Consider the following 19,707-nt stretch of genomic DNA (forward strand, 5'->3'; position numbering starts at 1 on the left):
ATCCAAGGAAAAAAGTAATGTTTTTGATATAAGGAAACACCTTCAAGACAAGCTGTCACAAGTATTGGTGCCCTGAGAAATAATATTACCAGTTCCTGTCCTCTTCATTACGTGTGTCATCCCAGCAGGTTGTTTTGGGCTCGAGAATAAAGCACAGCTAAGGGAAGACTCAGGTTCTAAAAGATACTTAGGTGTATAGCCTTTCAAAAAACTTTAAAAAATGTGTATGAAAAAATAAACTGTGTTCTACAAGTTATTAAATGTATAGGAAAAGTCACTTATCACTCTTGATTATTTTATCCTCTTCTGTTTCTGACTACTAAGTTTTGATCACCTCATGATCAAAACTGAACTCAAGACACTTTAATCCTCCAAAGACTGTAAACAGGAAGAACAAGACAGACCAAATAAATAAAAGACCCTCACCAGGTACTCAGTCTCTTTACTTGAGTACCAGGAGTCTGCAGTCACGCTGTCAAGGATCAATTTATAGAAATAGCTGGCCAGCCCAATGGGAGCCGAGGTGACTGAGAGTGGGCAGTTCCAAAAATTTCCCAACCAAAATGCAAATCCATGCATGACAGGCTTGACTGGGACTCTACAAAATTGGAAATCCATTTTTGTTCCTGAACATCATCACTGTGACTCACTGGACATTTCCCTCTTTACAGTTTCTGACCTTACTAGCCACCTAAGTTCTATTTTGTGATTGTAGCCAATACTTTATTTCTTTGTTACAACAATTTTAGTCCTAAATTACATGTTTTATATGTTCACTTCAGCTTATTAACATTCTTTAATGCCTTAGCTCATTAAATTCCTGTTTTCTAAGGATAATTTCCCTGTAGACTGAAAGAAAGATGGTAATAAAGATTTTAACCATGGTTTCTTCTTATCTATGACAACTCTATGCCTAGAGTTAGTCATGTCGCCCTCCTGAGAATCCTGATTTTTCTGAATGTTGGAAAATATGATATGCCCTTCATAACAGACACTTAAGTTCTTTGTTCTTGCCATTCTTCAGGACAGCATGTCAAAAGACACTGTGGGCATATGTATTTGAACTCCCCTCTAAATATGTACACAAAACTGTTTATCATGACAGTACTAGAACTAAAATTCCATGTTCTTTCTTAGGTGTTCAGGGCACTTTGGAGGAGGACAAAGATTGGGACACTTCAGAGGTGGCCACACAGGAGGAGACTGGCAAGGCTGCCTGCACTGCTGCTGTTGGTAAGACATAACAAATACATGGCCCAAGAGGCAGGTAAGAGCTGAGGCAGACAAAGACTCAAAGAGAGAAACAGAGGCACATACACAGAAAGACATCAGTCTTACAGTTTAACATCCCTCCCATGTAGTTACAAGTATCCCTCTCTTATTTTCTATGGCTTTACCAAAATTACTGTCTTTTTAAAACTGACAAAATGAATTAACATGTTATTTTTCTGTAATTTTAATTCATTTATTGAATACTGTTAGAAAAAGCCATTTCTTATTATACAAATTATTGAAACGATATTAGATAACCATACGTGGTTTTGAAGACATTGTTGAAATGTATGAATTTTTATATAATATCATCAAAAATTTCAAGTACTAATTGAATTTATTATAGCATCCTGCATATTTTATTGTATAGTTATTGCGAAAAGAATAGGAAATGTACACAATAATTTTCTAAATATTTCTTTTCATGTCTATTTTCTGTCCTAAATACAGTCCATGCCGAAGTGAAAAATGACCTACATAAAAATAACAAACATTTGTATATATATATATATTATATGTACATATGTAAATTGATGAAAATATATCATATATATAAATATGATGAAAATTCATACCACATAATACTGTATTGGCATGTAAAAGAATGAGTATAATCTATAATAATTATGGACAAAACCCAGACATATTAACTGAAGTTACTCAGGTAGAGGAAAACAAATACTCTGCAATTTCTCTTAAATTTCAGATCACACTGTCTTACAGGATGATTTTAGTTTCCATGAGAACTGTATAGGTAAGAGAAGAATATGAAAAGTCTTCTGAAAGTTATCTAAGCTACAATGAATATAAACGTAAGTTCAGTAAAGTTTTTTGTATTGTCAAATTTCTACACTATATGATTGTTTTCACCATATTCGATGATAAACTTTGAAATTGTGGAATACACTGTCCTAGTTTGGAGCTGTCAGGAATGTTTGATTTAATCATGATACCACTCATTACATGCACTATGATGAAATTACATTAAAAATGGAAAGGAAATATCCAATTAAAAGACTTCAGGTGTTTATTTTGATATTTCGAAAAAAACCATTAACAGAATGCTGTACACAGATCGAAGTGAACACGTGAAAAAAAATGATACTCCAAGAAAATAGAATCATTAGGCTTCCCTGAATTAGTGACCATCATCTGCAACAGAATCTAAAAGCCAAGCAGAGGAATGAAGAGTACCAGTACATGTCAAAAAAGGAAACAATCAAATGAGAAACTGCAGCTTTACATATACAAGTCAAGTTTGCAAAATTTTATTAATTAATCACTGGTAGACAGGAAGGGAGATATTCATCAAGGAAAAAAGTATAATTCTCCTATTTATGCCTCTATCAGCCATAGATAATCTTCTCTACAGATGAACAAAAAAGCTAAAACAAATATTCTTTAGATTTAAAATATAAAATATATCTCATTCTCATAAAAAATACTACAGGCTGAGCTATACAACATGGTAAAATGCACAGTCTTATCTGGAAATAATTTCTCTGTGATACATCAAAGTTTACACAGAAAGTCATCTTAACAAACTTAAAAAGCGATACTTCCCTCTGTTTGATCAAATAATGGAAAAATAGAAACAGGAAGAAGTACAAATTCATGGAGAATGAACAATTTTCTTTAAATTATTAGAAAATCAAAGTAATGTTTAAAGCTTTAAGTCTCTAGGCTTGAACCTATTAGAACGGTGGATATACAGAACAGGCAGTTGTATCAAGGTATTTTTAAATTTAATTTAACTGGGAAATTTACATTTTATTTAATTATGAAATATTTCTATATTATACAATATTTTCCACCATAGCATATGAAAGTTCTTCTCTCTTCATGAAGCTAACATAATTTCGATGCCACTGCCTCCCATAAATAAAATACTGAAATTGTGCACAAATCTTGATCAAGAATAGAAACTAATTATAGAAATATATGACTGGATAGCACATCGTGATGGAACACTACTTTTCTATCTTCTATTTTATATTACTATATTTTATTTTATTTTTTCCCTTTACAACCTGCTCATTGTCATTGCCTCCCTCCTGACCACTTTACTCCCTCAATCCTTACCCCAATAATCTCCACTATTCCCTGGAAGGGAAGGGCTCCTCTGCTTATCTTCCACACCAACCCTGGCACTTCAAGTTTGTGAGGCTCGCCACTTCCTTTACGACTGAGGATAGAAAAGGCATCTCAGGTAGAAGAACAAATCCCACCTACAGGCAACAACTTTGGGGACACGTGTTATACATGTTTTTAAATATAAATGCCTATTGAAGACAGTTTCAACAGGTCAGGTTAATTTAAGGAGGGTATGAAATAGGCAATTATTTGCACAACAAAATTTTTCTGAAGGAATAAAATTTAATTCTTTGTTTCACAGAGATAAACTCTCTAGGGACAGAGAAAAGGAAAAGGGAATATACAAACACTCAAAACACACACAAACACACACTCACACACACACACACACACACACACACACACACACACACACCACACCATGTGTGAAGCAAGGTTCCACAAGCTCCAAAAACATTTTTCTTCTTCAATAGTTTATATATCACAATGAAATCTTTCAAGCAATATAAATATGCCAATGTGATTATATTCTACTCTTATTTATGTAAATAATTACCATGAAAAAAAATTTCCACTTCCCCAATGCCATTACATGATTGAACATTTTATGTAATACAAGTTAAAGACACATTATTTCCAAGAACATATTTATAGCCATAACTAAGCAAATTATTATAAATTAACAAATATAAGCTAGCAATATATTTTTTCACAGTCAGACTCTCTTACTGACAGTCTGAACTTTATAGTCACCAAGGAAGAATCATTCATCTTATTATTAGTCTTAAAGCAATGCCATAAAAACCCTTCAAAGTCACAAATATAAACTTTTATATGTAAAAACCATCAGCATCTTCTACTTTAAATCTTCAAAGACCACACCAAATCACAAACAACCTTTTAGTACATCATATCAGAAAGCTGAAGCAAAAGTTAGTACAAGATTTTTGTCATCACCTGATTACCAGCCCAGCCTTAGCAAAAAACACACATCAACTAGTAGTTGTTGGGCTGCCATTGTTCTTGTTCCATTACCTGAAAAATTCCTTTTTCAATTGTCAAGAGTGTGTATTTTGAACATTAAATTGTTCTCCAATATTTTCTATGTCAAAGTCACTAAGAAAAATATCTTAACCAACTTTTGCTTAAAATCTACATCTTTAAATTCTTTCTCTTTTTTTATTGGTTACTTTATTTATTTGCATTTTGAATGATATACCCCTACCTGGTCTTGGATCTTGATGTTTTTTGGGACAGCATGTCAAAGGACACTTTTGGGGTATATATTTGAACTCCCTTCTAAATATGAACACAAGACTGTACCAAAGCTAAAGTTCCATGTTCTTTCTTAGGTGTTCAGGGCACTTTGGAGGAGGACAACGCTTGGGGTACATCGGAGGTGGGCACACAGCAGGAGACTAGCAAGGCTGCTTACACTGACACTGTTGGTAAGACATAACAAACATATGGGGTACGGGGCAGACAGGAGCTGAGGCACACAAAGACTCAAACAGAGAAACGGAAACACATACACAGAAAGACCATAAGTCTTACACTTTAACCTCCCTCCCATGTAGTTACAAGTACGACTTTCTAATTTCCTATCCCTTTACTTAAATTACGGTCATATTAAATCTGACAAAATTAATTAAAATGTTATTTTTAGTAATTTTAATTCATTTATTTAATTCTATTAGAAAAAGCCATTTTTGATTATACAAATTATTGAATCAATATTAGATAAACATATATGTTTTTGAAGACATTGTTGAAATGTATGAATTTTTATACATTACCATCAACGTTTTCCAATATTAATTGAACTTATTTCAGCAACGTGCATATTTTAATGTATAATATATTGCTAAAAGAATAGGAATTGTACACGTTAATTTTCTAAATGTTTCTTCTGGCTTTAGTTTCTGTCCTAAATACAATCCATATCCTAGTGACAGATGACATAGACAAAAAACAAACATCATATATATATATATATATATATATATATATAATGAAAATAATATCGAATGGGCATGTAAAAGAAAGAGCATAGTATGCAATAACTATGAACAAAACTCAGGCATGTTAACTGAAGTTACTCAAGAAGTGGAAAACAAATACTGTGTGATTTCTCTCAAATTTCAAATCACAGAGTCTTACAGGATGACATTGGTTTCCATGAGTTCAGTGTAGGTGACAGAAGAATATGAAAAGTTTTCGAAAATTATCTAAGCTACAATCAATGCAAACATAAGTTCAGTGAACCTTTTTGTATTGTCAAATTTCTACATCACAGGATTGTTTTCACCATAATCAATGGTAAACATTGTAAGTGTGGAATATACGGACCTTGGTTTGAACTGTCAGCAATGTTTGCTTGAGTCATGGTACCACTCACTGCGTGCACTATAATGAAACTCCATTAAAAATAAAATAGAAATATCCAATTAAAAAAAGCCTTCAGGTTTTTGTTGTGTTACTTTCTAAAGACCATTAACACAATGCTGTACAAAGATAGAAGTGAACATGTGAAAAAAGTCATTCTCCAAAAAAGTAGAATGATTAGGCTTCCATGAATTGGTGTTCATCATCTGCAACAGAAACTTTAAAGCCAAGCAGAGGAATGAAAAAGTACCACTACATGGAAAAAAGGAAACAATCAACTGAGAAACTGCAGCTTTATATATATAAGCCAAGTTCGCAAAATTTTAATAATTAATCACTGATAGACACGAATAGAGATATTCATCAGGGAGAAAAAGGAATAACCCTCATATGTATACCACTGCCAGCCACAGATAATCTTCCCAAAAACACACAAAAAAGCTCCAACAAAAAATTCTTCATATTCAAAATGTGAAATATATCTCATTCTCAAGCCAAACCCTACAGGCTGAACTACATGACATTGTGAAATGCACTGTCTTATATGGAGATAAGTCCTCTGTGATACACCAAGGTTTATGACAGAAGGTAATCATAACAAAATGAAAAACTGATACTGCCCTGCGGAAAAATAGAAACAGGAAGAAGTATACTTCAAAGTTGTAGAAATACACGGAGATTGAACAATTTCCTTTTGAATTATTAGAAAACCAAAGCAATGTTTAAAGCTTTAAATCTTTAGACTTGAACCTATTAGGACACTGGATGTGCAGCAAAAGCAGTTATATCAAGTTACTTTTAAATTTAATTTAACTAGGAAATTTACATTTTCATTTAAGAATGAAATATTTGTATATTGTACAATATTTTTATGAATAGCAGTTGAAAATGCTTCTCCTTAAATGAAGCTAATATAACTTTGATGTCATGGCTTCCAATAAATCAGATACTGAAATTGTGCACAAATCATGACCAAGAATAGAAACTAATTATAGAAATATATGAATGGGTAGCACATTGTTAAGAAAAACAGGCTTTCCATTTTATTTTATTTTGCATTTTATTTATTTTATTCTTTCACTTTACATCCTACTCACTGCCTTCCTTGTGACCACTCCCTCAGACAATCCTTACCCCAACAACCTCCAATTTTCCCTGGAAGGGAGGGGCTCAATTGGTTATCCCCCACCCACATCCTGGCACTTCAAGTCTGTGAGGCTAGGCACTTCCTCTCCCACTGAGGACAGAAAAGTCATCCCAGGTACAAGAACAAATCCAACTTACTGGCAACAGCTTTGGGGACATGTGTTATAACAAGTTTTTAAGTATAAATGCCTGTTTAAGACAGTTTCAATAGGTCGGGTTAATTTCAGGAGGTATGGAGTAGGCAATTATTCACTGGGTAGACTTCTTTCTGAAGAAATAAACTTTAATGCATTGTTTCCCAGAGGTAAACTCTCTCAGGACAGAGAAAAGGGAAAGGGAATATAGGCACACAGAGAACACACACACACACACACACACACACACACACACACACACACACACACACACACATCCCATGTATGTAGTTTGGTTCCACAAGCTCAAAAAACTTTATTTCTTCTTCAAGTTTATGTATCCCAAGAAATCTTTCAAGCAACATAAAAATTTCAATGTGATTATATTCTATTTTTATTTATATGAATAATTACCATGAGTTAAAAAGTACCATTTTCCCTAATAACATTACATGATTGAACATTTTATGTAATACAGTAAAAGACACATTAGTTCCAAGAGTACACTTTTAACCATACCTAAGCAACTTACTATAAATTAAAAAAACATAAGCTAGAATATTTTTTCACAGCCACTCTTTCTTACTGACAGGCTGAAATTTCAGTTACAAAGAAGAAACCATTCATCTTATTTTTAGTCTTAAAGCAAAATCATAAAAACCCTTCAAAGCATCAAAAATGTAAACATTTGTATATAAAAAGCCAACACTATCTTCTACTTTAAATCTTCAAAGCCACACCGACTCAAAAACAACTTTTTAGTAAATGCTACCCGAAAGCTGACAGCAAAATTTGGTACAAGAATTTATCCATCACCTGGATCACAAGCTCAGCCTAAACAAAACACAAATCAACTAGTATTTGTTGGACTGCCATTGTTCTTGTTCCATGACCTAAGAAAACTCCTTCAATTATTAGGAGTTTGCTTTTTGAACATTAAATGGTTCTCCAGTATTTTCTATGTCAAAGTCATTAAGAAAAACATCTTAACCAACTTTTGCTAAAAATCCACATATGTAAATTCTTTCTCTTTTTTATTGGTTATTTTATTTGTTTGCATTTCAAATTTTATCTGCCTACCTGTTTTCCCCTCCACAAACCCCTATCACATTCTCCTTCTCCCCTTCTTCCCTGCCTCTATAAGAGATCTCAACCATTCCCCTAACCAATCCTGCCTCTCTCCCCTAGCCTTCCCCTACCTTGGATCATTGAGTATCCACAGGATGAAGGGCCTCCCCTCCCATTGATACCGAATAAGGGAAACCTCTGTTACTTAAGCAGCTGGAGCCATGAGTCTGTCCATGTGTACTCTTTGGTTGGTGATTTAGTTCATGTGAGCTCTGGGGCACATGGTTCATTGATAATGGGGCTCTTTCTATAAGGTTGTAAATCCTTTCAGCTTTTTCAGTCTTTCCCATAACTCCTCCATTGTTGTCCAATATTTAGTCCAGTGGTTTGCTACAACATTCATATTTGTATTGGTCAGGCTCTGGAAGAGCCTCTCAGAGGACAGCCATACCAGGATCCTCTCGGCAAACAATTTTGGCATTAAGAATCTTGAATGGTTTTGGTATCTGCAGATGAGATGGATCCCTTGGTGTGTTAGCCTCTAGATAGTCTTTCCTTCAGTTTCTGCTTCACTCTGTGCATTTCCTTTAAACAGGAACAATTTTGTGCTAATATTTTTAAGATGTGTGGGTGACCCTGTTCCTCAACTGGGGGCTGTACCTAACTTATGGATATGGTCGCTACAAGTTCTCTCTCCCCTTTCTTAGGTATTTCACCTAATACCATCCCTCTTGGGTCCTGGGACTCTCTTGACTTTCTGGCATCTGTGTCTTTCTCATACCTTCCCCCAGTTCCCCAACCCCCACTGTTACATACCTTCATTAAATTTCCTGACCCTCTGTACTTCTCTCTCCTATCTCCTTCTATACATGGTCTTGGCCTTTTTTCCTCCCCCTTTCTCCCTTTGCCACCTGTGATAATTTTCTTCACCCTTCTACATTCTAAGGGTGGTAGTTAATTCATAAATCTGCTCCAGTATCATTGCTTGAAAAAGATCCATCACTAATATTGTATCAGTCACACTGCACACTGAGGGACTAAAAACCTCCTAAAGAATTCATATAACTCATTGATTAGGAGGAGTATGGTGGCCTTGAGAGCAACAAACAGAGGAAAACTCTACAACGAATGTAGTCCTTAGGACACTTAGTCTTCAGGTCTCCCCTTCTCCTAGGCATATCCATCATGGTTGTGCTAACCAGTGGATAGTTTCCTTGAGTTCTAAAGTGTTGTGCTGTATTATATGTATCCCCCCCCTTGACAAATACCTACAACATCCCATGCAGGACTAATATCGAAAATCCACAGGTAACTCAAACTAAAGGAGAGGAGCCAGAAAAATAAAGAGAGGGGTGGTGTGGAGAAAGAGAAAGAAAAAGAAAGAAAAATATGAAAGACAGGAAGACAGACAAAAAGAAGTAAGAAATAAAGGAAGGAAAAAAGACAGAAAAAGAAAAGCAGAACAAATAGGGAAAGAAGAGAGAGAGAGAGAGAGAGAGAGAGAGAGAGAGAGAGAGAGAGAGAGAAAGAGAAGTGGCAAGAGAGATGGTTCAAGGGTTAAGAACATTTAACTTCTCGCAAGGGACCCAAGTTCTCTTGCCAACATGAATGTCTATCAGATCACAAATCCCTATACTTCCACCCCCATAGAACCCGGTACCACCATCTGACATCCTAAACATTGTATTCATGTGCATTAAAACATACACAAACGCATACATGTACACGTAATAGAATAAAGAGGAGGTAATTCCTGTGGAAAAAGTGGTAGAGAGTTCAATACAAAACAGAAGAGAGTAATGGTACAAATGTCATCAAAATGATTTAATAAAAACTAAAGAAATCATATTGATTTATATTTATATAAAATTTACTAAATTTCATTTATTATAAACTAGGAACACAGGTGCTTATATGATTCCAGATGGATTGGCATACTTCTCTGCAGTCCACCTTTTACGGTTTCAGAAAATACTCTCTATTCTACTAAGTAGGGGATGCAATTCAGCACTTGAACATACATGTATGACATAGGATCCATAAAAATGAATGAATGGAAATATATGCATAAAGATATCATAAATGGCCTTCACATGTCGGGGTGAACCCAAAACTGTAAACACTGCTTACTACTGAGAACAGTGCTGTGCCTGAGTGTCTCTGGTTTCAGTCTGTCTCCCTGGTTGTCATTGTCACAAGTCAAAACCTCAAGAACCAATGAAGAACTACAGGAAACACTCAGAAATATAGAGACACACAGGTTGGCAAACACAGAAATTTCATTTTAAAAGGAAAAAAAATACAAATGTGTAACCATAGTAAACAAGCAAACAGGATAACAGGAAAAAATCACAAAATTCTAATGAATTCCCTTTCTGTTAAACAGCTCCAGCTGGTCATGTGTCATAGACTTGAATAGTTTGTATACCTACTAAGACGCTTGGAAAAAATGTATTGTTCATTTGCAAATGATTGTCAGCTGAAGATATTTTGTAGATTAAGTTTCTGGGTGTCTGTTTGACTCTCAGTACTGAAACGCATTCAGGCCTAGGCCTGTCCTCATCCTGTGACTACTATCACATTCTCTGAAAGTTCATATGTTCACCAATCCTGTTGTGCTTAGAAGCATAATGACTTCAACAAGCACAAGAGTCTAAATGTTATAGTAATAGGATGGACAAGTATGTGAACCTGGCATAGATGCCTGAGAGTTGGGATGTAGAGTATGAAGAGAACAACTCCAATTTTTAGAGGCCTCCTAGTGGAGGATTGGGGACTCTAACCCGAGTGTAAAAGTTCTGTTCCAAGTGTGTTCACATCTGGAAGAGGAGCAGGGACAAGGATGGAGCAGAGGCTCACCAATGACCTGCCCAACTTGTCGTCCATCCCACTGACAGGCACCAAACACTGACACTATTACTGACGTTATGTTATGCTTGCAGATGGGAGACAAGCATGGCTGTCCTCAGAGAGGCTCTACCAGCAACTGACTGATGTTGTTAGTCCTGTAGAGACTTAGTGCCCTAAGGAGAGGGCATGCTAGGGAGGGGAAAACACATCAGTGTTTAGCAGGAAAGGGCAATTGGTGAATGAATACCACAGTGGAGGGACTGGGAAGTGGAAACATTAGGAATGTAAAGAAATAAAATATTTAATGAATACTAATTTTTACAAGAGACAAAAGAGAGAGAAAGAGAAGAGAGAGAGAGACAGAGAGAGAGAGAGAGAGAGAGAGAGAGAGAGAATGGAAATTAAGTAGGAAAAAAGGAAGGAAGAAAGAAAGGAAAAAAAAAGAAAGAAAGGAAACAGGAAAAAACATTTTAAAGTACCAGGCATGAAATAATAATAGACTTTAATATGTGGAACAAATTATAACCATTATATCCTGACGTTTGGTTACATATAAACAACAGTTCATTATATTTAAAATATAGAAATCGATAATAGTAACATCAAAGAAATTTGTACTGCATAGAAAAGTAGATGCTGAGCTCACTGCTCCAAAACCCCTTGGGAGAGAGTGCTCACCGCCCAGACAGGTGGGCACTCCTGAGACTGCAGAGCGGGAGAGCCCACCAATACTGCCCACACCTGCCCATATCCCTGGCCCAAGAGGAAACTGTATATGGCCTCTGGGAACCCGAAGATAGGGGCACTGGAGCTGCAGGTCCCTTGAGCTCCAGACACCGCCAGGACCTGAAGGGACTGGATCAACAGTTCTCTGCTCCCAAATCACCTGGGAGAAAGAACTAAACCTTCAGAGAGGCAGACACGCCTGGGAAGCCTGAAGAGACTACACTCTGCCCACATTTCTGACTCCAGAGGAAAACACCTAATGCCATCTGGGACCCTGGTGCACAGGGACTCCCAGAAAAGGCGGCACAGTCCCTCCTGTTTGCTGCCCTCACGGAGAGCTCAAAAGCAACACCACATGAGCAAACTTGAGCCACGGGACCACAGGTAAGACGAACTTTTCTGCTCCAGGCAACCTGCCTGGTGAACTCAGAACACAGGTCCACAGGAACAGCTGAAGACCAGTCGGAAAGACTACATGCCCAAAAGCAGAACACTCTGTTCCCATAACTGGCTGAAAGAAAACAGGAAAACAGGTCTACAGCACTCCTGACACACAGGCGTAGAGGACTGTCTAGCAAATGTCAAAAATAGCAGAACATAGTAACACCAGAGACAACCTGATGGCGAGAGGCAAGCAAAGGAACCCAAGCCACAGAAACCAAGACTACATGGCATCATCAGAGCCCAATTCTCCCACCAAAACAAACATTGAATACCCAAACACACCAGAAAAGCAAGATCTAGATTTAAAATCATATTTAATCATGATTTTGGAGGACTTCAAGAAAGACATGAAGAACTCCCTTAGAGAAACCATAAGTAAACAAAAAAACATAAGTAAACAAGTAGAAGCGTATAGAGAGGAATCACAAAAATCCCTGAAAGAATTCCAGGAAAACACAATCAAACAGTTCAAGGAATTAAAAATGGAAATAGAAGCAATAAAGAAAGAACACAGGGAAACAACCCTGGATATAGAAAACCAAAGGAAGAGACAAGGAGGCATAGATAAAACCATCACCAACAGAATACAAGAGATAGAAGAGAGAATCTCAGGAGCAGAAGATTCCATAGAAATCATTGACACAACTGTCAAAATAATGTAAAACAGAAAAAGCTACTGGTCCAAACATACAGGAAATCCAGGACTCAATGAGAAGATCAAACCTAAGCATAATAGATATAGAAGAGAGTGAAGACTCCCGGCTCAAAGGACCAGTAAATATCTTCAACAAAATCATAGAAGAAAACTTCCCTAACCTAAAGAAAGAGATGCCCATAAACATACAAGAAGCCTACAGAATTCTAAATACATTGGACCAGAAAAGAAACTCCTCCCATCACATAATAGTCAAAACACCAAATGTACAAAATAAAGAAAGAATATTAAAGCAGTAAGGGAAAAAGGTCAAGAAACATATAAATGCAGACCTATCAGAATCACACCAGACTCCTCACCAGAGACTATGAAAGCCAGAAGATCCTGGATAGATGTCATACAGACCCTAAGAGAAAACAAATGACAGCCCAAGTTACTGTATCCAGCAAAACTCTCAATTAACATAGATGGAGAAACCAAGATATTCCATGACAAAACCAAATGTACACAATATCTTTCTACAAATCCAGCCCTACAAAGAATAATAGATGGAAAAGTCCAACATAAGAAGAAAAACTACACCCTATAAAAAGCAAGAAGTAATCTCCTTGCAGTGAAACCAAAAGAAGGTAGCCACACAAACATAATTCTACCTCTAACAACAAAAATTACAGGAAACAACAATCACTCTTCTTTATATCTCTCAACATCACTCGACTCAAGTCCCTAATAAAAATACACAAACTAAAAGATTGGATATGTATAGAGGACCCAGCATTTTGCTGCATAAGGGAAAAACAACTCAGTAACAAAGACAGAAACTACCACAGAGTAAGAGGCTGGAAAACAACTTTCCAGGCAAACGTTCTGAAGAAATAATCTAGGGCAGCTATTCTAATATCGAATAAAAGTGACTTTAAACCAAAAGTCATTAAAAAGGATAAGGAAGGACACTTCATATTCGTCAAAGAAAAATCCACCAAAATGAACTCTCAATCCTAAATATGTATGCTCCAAATGCAAGAGCTCCTACATTCATAAAAGAAACCTTACTAAAGCTCAAAGCACACATTGCACCTCACATAATAATAGTAGGAGATTTCAACACCCCACTCTCATCAATGGACAGATCATGGACACAGAAACTAAAAAGATATATAGAGAAACTAACAGAAATCATGAACCAAATGTATTTAATAGATATTTATAGAACACTTCATCCTAAAACAAAAGAATATACCTTCTTCTCAGCACCTCATGGTACCTTCTCCAAAACCAAACCATATAGTCGGTGACAGAACAGGCCTCAAAAGATGCTGGAAGAGAGAAATAATCTCATGCATACTATTACATCACCATTGACAAAGACTGGTCATCAAAAGCAACAATAATTACAGAAAGTCCACAAATAAATGGAAGTTGAACAACACTTTACTCAAGGACAATTTGGATCAAGGAAGAAATAAAGAAAGAAATTAATGACTTTTTAGAATTTAATGAAAATGAAAGCACAACATATGCAAACTTACAGGACACAATGAAAGCAGTGCTAAATGGAAAACCCATAGCTTTGAGTACCTGCAAAAGGAAACAGGAGAGCATACACTAGCAGCTTGACAGCACACTTAAATCTCTAAAAGAAAAAGAAACAAATACACCCAAGATGAGTAGAAGGCAGAAAATAATCAAAACCAGGGCTAAAACAAACCAAGTAGAAACGAAAAGGACTATACAAAGAATCAACCAAACCAGGAGCTGCTTCTTTGAGAAAATAAGCAAGATAGATAAACCCTTAGCCCGAATAACCAGAGGGCAAAGAGAGTGTATCCAAAGTAACAAAATCAGAAGTGAAAAAGGGGACATAACAACAGAATCAGAGGGAATTCAAAAAATCGTAAGATCCTACTGCAAAAGCCTGTATTCAATAAAAATCTCTATTCAATGGAAAATTTGTATGATATGGACAATTTTCAGACAGATATCAGGTATCAATGTTAAATCAGTATCAGATAAACCATCTAAATGATCTCATAAATCCTAATGAAATAGAAACAGTTATTAAAACCTTCCAACCAAAAAAGGCCAGGACCAGATAAGTTTATTGCAGAATCCTATCAGAACTTCATAGAAGATGTCTTACCAACACTGTCCAAACTATTTCACAGTATAGAAACAAAAGGAACAGTGGCCAATTATTTCTATGAATCCACAATTATGCACATAGCTAAACCACACAAAGATCCAACAAAGAACGAGAACTTCAGGCCAATTTCCCTTATGAATATTGACACAAAAATACTCAAAAGAATTCTCCTGCACACATCAAAACGATCATCCATCATAGTCAAGCAAGCATTATCCCAGTTATGCAGGGATGGTTCAATATATGGAAATCCATCAACAGAATGTAAACAAATTTAAAGAAAAAATTACATGATCATTTCATTATATGCAGAGAAAGCATTTGACAAAATTCAACACCCCTTCTTGATAAAAGTCCTGGAAAGGTGAAGAATCCAAGGCACTAAATGTAGTAAAAATCATATACTGCAATCCTGTAGCTAACATTAAACTAAATGAACAGAAACTTGAAGTAATCCCACTAAAAAATCAGGGACTAGACAAGGTAGTGCACTCTCTCCTCTTTTTCAATACAGTACTCGAAGCCCTAGCCAGAGATATCAGAAAACAAAAGGAGGTCTAAGGTGTACAAATTGGAAAGGAAGAAGTCAAAATATCACTATTTGTAGACGATATGATAGTATCCTTATGTGACCCCAAACGTTCCACCAGAGAACTACTAAGCCTGATAAACAACTTCAGCAAAGTGTCTGGGTATATCATTAACCCAAACAAATCAGTAACCTTCCTCAAAGGTTTCCTTCCACAAAGGAAAAACAGCCTGAGAAAGAAATTAAGGAAATGACACCCGATGCAATAGTCACAAATAACATAAAATATCTCAATGTGACTCTAATCAAGAAACTGAAAGATCTGTATGAAAAGAACTTCAAGTCTCTGACAAAAGAAATTGAAGAAGATCTCAGAAGATGGAAAGACCTCCCATGCTCAATGATTTGATTGGCAGGATGAATATAATAAAAATGGCCTTTTACCAAAAGCAACCTAAAGATTCAATGCAATCCCCATCAAAATTCCAACTCCATTCTTCATAGAGTTAGAAAAAGGAATTTACAAATTCATTTGGAATAACAAAAAACCCAGGATAGTGAAAAGTATCCTCAACAATAAATGAACTTCTGGGGGAAGCACCATGACTGATATCATGCAGTATAACAGAGCAATAGTGGTAAAATGTGTATGGCATTGCTACAGAGACAGGCAGGTAGATAAATAGAATAAAATTGAAGATCCAGAAATGAACCCACACACCTATGGTCACTTGATCTTTATCAAAAGAGCTAATACCATCCAGTGGAAAAAAAGATAGCATTTTCAACAGATGGTTACAGTTCAACTGAAGGGCAACATGCAGAAGAATGCAAATTGACCCATTCTAATCACTCTGTACGAAGCTTAATCCAAGTGAATCAAAGACCTCCACATAAAACCAGATACACTCAAACTAATAGAACTAAAATTACAGAACAGACTCAAACGCATTGGGAACCTAGGAAATTTTCCTGATCAAAACACCAATGGCTTATGCTCTAAGATCAAGAATCAACAAATGGGACTTCATAAAACAGCAGAACATCTTCAGGCAAAGGAAATTGTCATTAAGATAAAGTGGCAACCAGCAGAGTGGGAAAAGATCTTTACCAATGCTGCATCAGGTAGAGGACTAGTAAGCAATATGTACAAGGAACTCAAGAAGTTAGACTAGAGAGAAACAAACAACACTATTAAAAATTGAGTACAGAGCTAAAAAAAGAAATCTCAGGTGAGGAATACTGAATGGCTGAGAAGCAGCTAAAGAAATTTTCAACATCCTTAGTCATCAGAGAAATGCAAATCAAAACTACCCTGAGATTCCCACCTCACACCAGTGAGAATGGCTAAGATCAAAAACTCAGGTGACAACAGATGCTGGCAATGATATGGAGAAAGAGGAACACTTCTCCATTGTTGGTGGAATTGCAAACTGGTACAAACACTCTGGAAATCTGTCTGGAGGTTCCTCAGAAAAACTCACTACCTGAGTTCCCAGCTATACCTTTCCTGTGCATATACTCAAATGATGCTCCAACATACAACACAGATACATGCTCCACTATGTTCATAGCAGCCTTATTTATAATAGACAGAAGCTGGAAGAACCCATACGTCCTTCAACAGAGGAATGGATACAGAAAATGAGGTACATTTACTCAATGGAATACTACTGAGATATTAAAAACAATAACTTCATGAAAATCATAAGCAAATATATGAAACTAGAAAATATCATCTTGAGTAAAACCTAATCACAAAATAACCCACATGGTATGCACTCACTGATAAGTGAATATTAGCCCTAAAACTCAAATTACCCATGATACAATCCAGAGACCACCTGAAGCTCTAGAAAAAGGGTGACCAAAGTGCAGATGCTTCAGTCCTTCTTAAAACAGGAAACAAAAATATTCATAGAATATTCATAGAAGGAGAATGGAGACAAAGTTTGGAGTAGAGACTAAAGGAATGGACAGTGAGAGCTTGCTTTACATGGAGATACAGATTATATATAAATGAGAACGGGTCCCTGTTGGAAGAAGGGATTGAAGGAGTCAAAGGAACTTAAAATCCCATAAGAACAACAATATCAAACAACCAGAGCTCCAAAAGACTGAACCACTACCCATAGCCAACACATGGACAGACCCATGGCTCTAGCGGCATATGTAACAGAGGAGGGCCTTCTTGGGTACCAATGGGAGGAGAAGCCCTTGGTCCTGCCAAGGTGGGGCCTCAAATTGCAGGGCAATGTTAGGAGGGTGCGAATGGAATGGGGATGTGTGTGGAGGGTGAACACCCTTACAGAAGTAGGGGAGGGGGATGGAATAGGGGGACTCATGACTAGGAAACCTGGAAAGGTGATAACATTTGAAGTAAAAATAAAACCTATCTAATGAAAAAGAAAAGAAAAAAGAAAAAAGAAGAAGAGGATCCATTAATACCATTCAACAGATTGTGCTTTATTCAGGAATCACAGTGGCAGCACTACAATTAAGGTGACTGACATCTTGAGAAACATTTTCTGAGTGCACAGGGTAGATAAGAGCGATATTTCCCACTGAGTATCTGGAACACTTAATCACTTAGGAAAGATCATTTTCAGCAGGTTCTTGATACCAAAAGCAGGAAGTCTTCTGTGTAAGGGGTCATCACAGGCACATGGAGAGGGAAAAGTTTAGAAGATTCCTGTTTATTCATGAAAGACTTTGGAGGGAAGAGGAAGGTGTTCCTTTGCAAGTACGTGAGACAGATTCTCTTCTCTCCCCCTTGTCCTGATGAGTACTGAAGTCCTTACTTGCTCTTTGGTGGACATTTCTGCTGGCAGGTTGGAGGCGGTTGCACAGGAGGGCATTTCTGTTGGTATGAGGGAGGAGGACAAGGCTCTGTGCACTTTGGAGGAGGACAAGGCTCTGGGCACTTTGGAGGAGGACATGGCTCAGGGCACTTTGGAGGAGGACAAGGCTCTGGGCACTTTGGAGGAGGACATGGCTCAGGGCACTTTGGAGGTGGGCACACAGGAGGAGGCTGGCAAGGCTGCTTGCACTGCTGCTGTTGGTAAGACATAGTGCTGGAGTCTCAGGATCTGAAAGAGATTACATGAGAGTGTTCAGAGGTGATCAATTCAGAGAAGAGAGATGGAGCTATGAAGTATCAACTGAACTTGTCTCTCTGAACATCAACATCATTTCCCAACTCCTATTTTAGGACTTTCTGGCTTTTCTCTTTCTTGTCAGCACTCGTTTGCAGCAACCTTGCAAAATGAGCCTAAGTTTCATTCCTTCTCTCAAGATAGAGTATTTTGTCAAAGAAACAAGGAATGCTGTTTACACAAGAGAACACCTTTAAGACAGGCTGTCACAAGAACTGATACCCTGAAAATCAACAGCATCATTTCCTGTCCTCTTCATTACATGTATTACCCAGCAGGGTGTCTGGGATTGGAGAGTAAAGGACAGCTGAGGAAAGCCTTAGGTTATAATACGTACTTAGGTATATAGCCTTTCAAGAACACCAAATGATGTACGTAAAAGAGAAATATTCTGTGTTCTACAAGTTATTATATGTAAAGGAAAGCCATGTATCACCGTTGACTGTTGTATCCACTGTGAAATTTCTTACTGCTAGGTAGGTCCCATTCATCCCATAACCAAAACTGAACTCAAGACACTTACTCTGTCAAAATTGACTACAGCACATAAAAAGAACAAAATGATAGACCAACTCAAGAAAAGATACTCACCAGGTTCTCCAAAGTAGTCTAGGATGTGACTATCAGGAGTCTGCAGTCATACAGTCAAGGACCAATTTATAGAACTGGCTGGCTATCCCAGTGGAGGCAGAGATGACTGAGAGTGGGCAGGTCCCAAAATTTCCAAACCAAAATGCAAATGCACTCATGACTGGTTTGACTGGGACTCTACAAAATGGGAAACATCCTGTTCCTGGACACCATCACTGTTGGGAGCTGTGACTCATTGAGTCCTTCCCTGTTTTAAGTTTCAGTAAGATCTAACTGGTTGCCTATGTGCTCTTTTGTGATTGTAGCCAATGTTATTTTTTCCTCTGTTACAACTCTCATATGTCCTGAATTATGTATTTTATTTGTTCTACTTTAGCTTATTAATAGTCTCTGTTGCCTTTGCTCACTTCTTTTTTTAATATAATTTGCCTATAGACTGAAAAAAGTATTTAAAAAAATTTGTGGTTTTAGCTTCATGTATGACAACCCTGTGCCTAGAGTCAATTCATGTCTCC

General features: G+C 36.8%; 1 long non-coding RNA gene across 1 annotated transcript; it reads right to left on the reverse strand.

Moving 5' to 3' along the window:
* Nucleotides 1–18,147: 18,147 nt before the first annotated feature.
* LOC102552940 (small proline-rich protein 2H-like) lies at nt 18,148–19,276 on the reverse strand. The gene is made up of 2 exons (XR_015678141.1): nt 19,193–19,276; nt 18,148–18,535 (listed from the first exon to the last, which is right to left on the reverse strand). It is a non-coding gene; the product is annotated as a small proline-rich protein 2H-like (long non-coding RNA).
* Between the last annotated feature and the right edge of the window lie 431 nt (nt 19,277–19,707).

The sequence above is a fragment of the Rattus norvegicus genome, chromosome 2 (assembly GCF_021556685.1).
Source record: "Rattus norvegicus strain SHRSP/BbbUtx chromosome 2, alternate assembly SHRSP_T2T, whole genome shotgun sequence".
Lineage (NCBI taxonomy): Eukaryota > Metazoa > Chordata > Mammalia > Rodentia > Muridae > Rattus > Rattus norvegicus.